The following is a 6000-nucleotide window of genomic DNA, read 5'->3' as shown; positions in this document are numbered from 1 at the left end:
GCTATACAAATAAATTTGAATTGAATATTTACATAACAATAAACGTAAAATTCGGTAACTTTTTGAAGTTCACTTTTTAAACTTTATTCACTTCACCAATGATCTGCCAATTGTCGTCTTTGAAAAGAGACCAAACTTTAGTCTGTGCTCTAAAGCATTCAAGATTTATGACAGTTTAAGTTGGAAATTTAATTTTCAGGTCTATGCTCAAAAAGTGAATGAATGGATTATAACTACAGCATAAATATAATTTAGTACCATAAATAACCCATAAAATACAAAATATTAAATAAAAACATTATCGAACTAAATATAGTGCATACATTTCATTGAGATAATAAAAAAAAAAGTCATTTTGACTGTCATTTGCAGAGCAGCAGATTAATTATTTGTTATCATGTATCATGTATTATTTTGCTTTTTTTTTTTGCTATGCGTTGTAGCAAAGTAACCTGGGCTGTCACTAACCGTTATTTTGGTAATCGAGCAATTGGTAGATTATTTTGACGATTAAATGCACAATATGTACGGTTTTTGAATTAAATATCCCAAAAAACACTAAAACAATGTTATATATTTTGTTGACTTGTGTGTACTTACATTTTCCAAAATGTTTCCAACAATGTTTAAATAAAGAGAAATCAGCTATTTAAACCAGTGATCCGGACCATGTCCTTGAGTCGCCTGTCAGTGACGTCACCAGATGCAACGGTTTGGATGCATTTATCGACAGAAATAAATAATTTTTATAAAGCTCAACACGGTTAGTCCTATTGTTTGAATCTCTTGATTTCTTGCTTTACCGCGAGTCATGTTTGTACCTCAGAGACAACACTATTCTGTCAAGTGGCTGACATAGCATAATCAGAAAGAGCTTTATTTATTTATAGTCATTTTCTCCACCAAACAATATATTTTAAAATTAATTGCATTCCATAAAGCAGCTCAAGGCATCCAGCTTTTATTAACTCTTCCCTCGCCAATGATGGAAATTTCCGGCTTTCTGTGTTTTCGCTGTTATACAGTAGGGGGCGCTATTACACATCTTCTGAAAGAGTACAGAATCTCCAGATCAAAACACAGGTGAAGAAGCAGCAGAAACAAGCGATAGCATAAGCATAAGCATCAGGGGCGGTTCCCCTAAATTTGGAATCGTATCGCACCAAACAATTTTCTGAAACTGGGTGCAATGTGCAGTTTATTCTCTGCCAGTATTGATGAAAAAATAAGTTACTGTACCAAAACCTTTTACCAAAACTCTAGAGTAAGTTACTGTACCAAAACTCTGCAAGAATAAATTACTTGTTGACCAAGGCAGAGAAGCAAAACCACATAAAGAGGCTGCGGCGTGCGAGTGATGGCCGTTCAGGAATGATTCGTCACTCTGTCTGCGTTCGCTCAAAGAGTTGTAAAACGCAGACTATAATGATTGCTACTGTGATGGAATTTTTTTATTAATCAGAGCCCAACTAAAACACACACTTATCTCCATAATGGTGACTTAAACATTCCGGTTTTCTCCTTCAGAGATTCTGCTTGTTAACATCAGGTGTCTTCAATAATGCTCAATCATCACTCAGTTATTCACTTAATTAACTCTTTAGCTCAGAGTTTAATTGGGTCGCTTAAAATGACCAAATTCCATGATGTTGAAGTTACATGAACATATTATGTTTGTTTAACGAAACATAGTTATGTGGAACCGGTGGAACCTGTTTACATAAAAAAGTTAAGTAAAGCCAACATATCATTTTTTTGAGTGTAATTGTCCTGTGTTGCTTATACAGTAGGCTAATAAATGTTTGTTTTAAAACAATATATGAAACAATCATGACCATGCAAACTTTGCAAAGAGTCCACAATATGAGAACAAACATGTAAAATAAATGGTTTAATTTTGATAATGTTACAGATAAATTATTAAAACAGATTTAAATTGTAACGTCTCGGAGGCAGTAGAAGGCACAAGACGAAGATGACGGTAAATACAGTCTTCACTGAAACAAACTCAGGCAGGACAGACACAACCACAATTAGCATTAAAGAGAACCGACAAGGGACTGATGCCCCGTTTACACGAAGGGAAGACGCAGATATTTCCCTGCGCTTTGGCCTCTCATTTACACGAAAACTCAGTTTTCATCACAGAAAGCGATTATTTCTAAAAACTCTGGCCAAAGTGGAGATTTCTGATAACGCCGGTCATGTGTTGCCGTGTCAACTGGGAGAAACAGGGTTTTAGGTTCTCAAACGTCACATTATGCGCCAGAAAATGCTTAACGTCATGTGAGCGCCCAGTTTGGCATAGTTATGATGGCGCTCGACGGCGTATTTATGCGGATTGATATAAAAGACAACTTTTTTTGAAAACGATGTCGTTTCTCTAAATACCCGGCTATGTGTAAATGTCGCCTGAACAGGGAGTATAAATACACAGGATGAAATGAGGAAACTAACTAGACACAGGTGGAGGAAGACAAACTAATCAGGGACTAACGAGAACAAGTGGAGACTCTCTAGTGACTAGAGAGAACATAATTGTGACAGAAATGTGTTCGGCCCATCTGTAAGATTATAAAGCAGATGTTTTTTGTCATTTTTGTTTTCAATTTGTTTTGTGTACTAAAGTGTCAAGTTTAAAGATGCAGAAAAGTGCCTCGATATTAAAAGTCAAGTCACCTTCATTTATACAGCGCTTTCAACAATATAGATTGTTTCAACGCAGCTTTACAGTGATAATAGGAAATTAAAGTAACAGAGATTGTTTTGGCTTTACAGCAGCACTAGAATTAAGTTATTATCCAGGTTAAGTTAGTTTTGATTCACTTGCAGAGATGATTAGTTATTAACTTCGGGGCCGCTAACACGACACCATTCTAACAGAAAACCCTTAACGCGCTCCGGCCCGCTCATTCGCACGACAACTGTGCCTGGTGGCTCGAGAACGCAAACCTTGAAATAGGTTCCAAGAAGCAAGTCCTGAAAATAAAGTAAAAAACGTTTTCTCTGCACAAACTTCAAAAACCCAAGCCTGTGAAAACGCTGTTGGCGTGCACATGCGTATTACTGTTTAGTCTATAGGTAAGCGCGATGCGCGTTTAAATATACATGTGCGCAGGTGTGTAGTCTTTCTTTACAAATTGACCTCAACAAATTACTTGTCTTGCCTTAAAAATGTATAATACAGAATTATTCATCGCTTCCGCTCAGCCAATTACTTTGACAACGTTTTATCTTGTACAGAGGTAGTGTTATGGTAGAAGTGGTATGTCATCACTGCTAATTATCACACTACAATACAAGATTACTTGTCAAATAAAAAAAGATGAACTTGAAATCATTTTAATTAATGTGTAGAGATTGCAGAGTGATACTTGACCCAGTAAAAATGACTTCCAATAGTCCTGAAAATAGGTTAAAGGGATAGTTCAACCAAAAATGAACATTTTGTCATCATTTACTCACCCTTAAGTTGTTCCAAACCTGTATGAGTTTCTTTCTTCAGTTGAACACAAAAGAAGATGTTTTAAACAATGTTGGTAACCAGACCGTTTCGGTCCCCATTGACTTCAATTGTATGGATGACAAAAACATTTCTCAGAATATCTTCTTTGATGTTCAACAAAAGAAAGTCATATTTGTAATGGCATGAGAGTAAGTGAATGATGTTTTCATTTTTAAGTTAAATGTTAAAGTGTGCCACTAAAAGCACAAGTGTCCCCTACCTGGACCCCCGTTATCATGGTCTAGAACTGCCACTGATCTGCATATGTACAATAGCACAATCACCAACATTAAACAGCATATAAATAAAAACTGCCTAATGTTACTGAATGAAATAGGACAGTGAATCTTTGGGGGTGTTGAAGGACTCGATCTACTCTAACTGTGTTTTGATCATCGTTCTGAATCTGATCTGGATGTAGTCTGGATGTAAAAACGCGTTTTTCTCAGCATTTTTCTCAAAATGTTACTTTTTTTAATGAAACGCATTCAAGAGTTGATAAAACAATGCATTAAGCTTTAATAAGATGTTTTTTTTTGTTGTTGTTGTTTAAAAGCATATATTTCTTATACTTAGTTCTTTCTTTTGATATACTGCATGTGTAGGTACATATTCATACAACAATACATTCTGAGGGCCATGAAACTTTTGTAAAACTGATCAAAAATGCTGGTGGTGGCTGGCAACTTTTCTTAAAAACGCTGGCGGGGAAAGAGTTAATATGATATTGTATTTTCGATCTAGCATACTGCAGTGTGCAACAAGTGTCTCATACCAGCCACTGAGCGAACACACAGAGTAACGTTATAACAACTTTCAACACACTCAAACATATTTTAGTATGATTGTTGAGACCAAGTAAAACAGGGCTGTGTAACCCCACAATTTTATTTCGCAGCGCCCTCTGTTGGTGGAGTGAACCTGTGCTCTATGGCTTCTTATCAAATTAGTATTATTTTACTTTTGAACGTATAATTAAAAAACACTGGGACATTTTAGGTGACATTTCCAGACAGGTACAAGCCACCAAAAACAGGACCTGTCCCTGGAAATCGGGACGTTTGGTCACTCTAATATAGACTGACCTGTGTTCCCCTGAGAGCCGCATCTTTGTGTGAAATAAAAGAGATAGAGGTTGTTGTATGTGAGTTTGAAGGCGATTTTATGACACTGTGTGTTGAGTACGAAACATTGCGGTTTGGTTTTCGTGGAACTGGGTGACAGCAAGTTTTGAGTATATAACAATAATGACTTTGTGCATCTTTTAGACAGTCGAGAACACATTTAAAGAGTCCTTTCCTTTTTGTCTCAGCTGGGATCAAATGTCATGTACAGGTTATGTGACACCTCAGAGAACACGATTAGACGTGTAATTACTAATTCAATACATTTTATATATAGTATTAATAATAATAAAATCAAATAAGGGTTTTCCAGTTTCTTGTAATGAGTTGAAATGCAGTGGTTTTGAGTATCTAACACAAATAGTTAATTTTAAAATTGCAGTACATGCTTCCAATACTATATTTTAGTATATATAAATAAATATATATATATTTTTTTTTTTAAGAAATAAAAACAAATGTATTCATTTAAAAATGCTATTATTTCTATAACTATTGTTCGTCCAGAATATTCTGACTGTTTACATGCATAAAAGTCTACCTAGTTCATATTTATTTATTTAATAAAGATAATATTTAATATTTAAAAATAAATTAGAATAACTTAAAGGTGCTATATGGAACTTTTCTTCTAAAATTAATCCTTTTTTTATTGCCTGTGTGTGAAGGGGTTGTAATCACACATTACAATAATCCACTTGTCGGGTTTTGCTATTACCTCTGAAGGCCAATATTCATATTTCTATGTGAAGTCTCCGGGTCGGATTTTCTGCGAAATCCATCGGATGTGACGTGCATGCGCGCTCCTAAACCTCTCTCCTTTTTATATACAGTCTATGCGACGGCACTGCAGCTGACGACATGAGTCTGATAACACCCAAAACTCCTGCCTCCAGCACAACACACACTCCAACACAAACTCCACATAAATATAAAAAACAAAACAAAAATGTATCTGCTGAAGCTCGTCAGGCCAAACGTGAATCGGATCGACTTGGGACGAAAACACGGATCAACATCGGCAGAGCATTTGAATTATGGAGAGACCTCCGCTATTTTTATTGTGATAAATTACAAGTTTTCAGATATGCTGATATAATGGTAAACTGTAATGAAATAGCAAGGTAAACTACAACATACATGAGATATGAAATTATACAAAAGACTGTTCCAGGATAACAAAAAGTAGGTGCTTTAGGATGTAACTTTTATTTTATGTACTAGATCTACTGTCTAACGTCACTCATCCCACTACTATCATATTGTTTATAATACACATTTCCAGACACGTTCAGTACAGTAATGTTACTTCCTACGATCTTACTGTTACACTAAAATTGTTCAGTCTAGTCACTAACCGTTTTCGTTATC

The sequence above is a fragment of the Rhinichthys klamathensis genome, unplaced genomic scaffold (assembly GCF_029890125.1).
Source record: "Rhinichthys klamathensis goyatoka isolate OS25496 unplaced genomic scaffold, OSU_Roscu_1.1 h1tg000393l_1, whole genome shotgun sequence".
Classification (NCBI taxonomy): domain Eukaryota; kingdom Metazoa; phylum Chordata; class Actinopteri; order Cypriniformes; family Leuciscidae; genus Rhinichthys; species Rhinichthys klamathensis.
The sequence above is the reverse complement of the archived record's forward strand: the minus strand, read 5'-3'. Positions refer to the sequence as shown.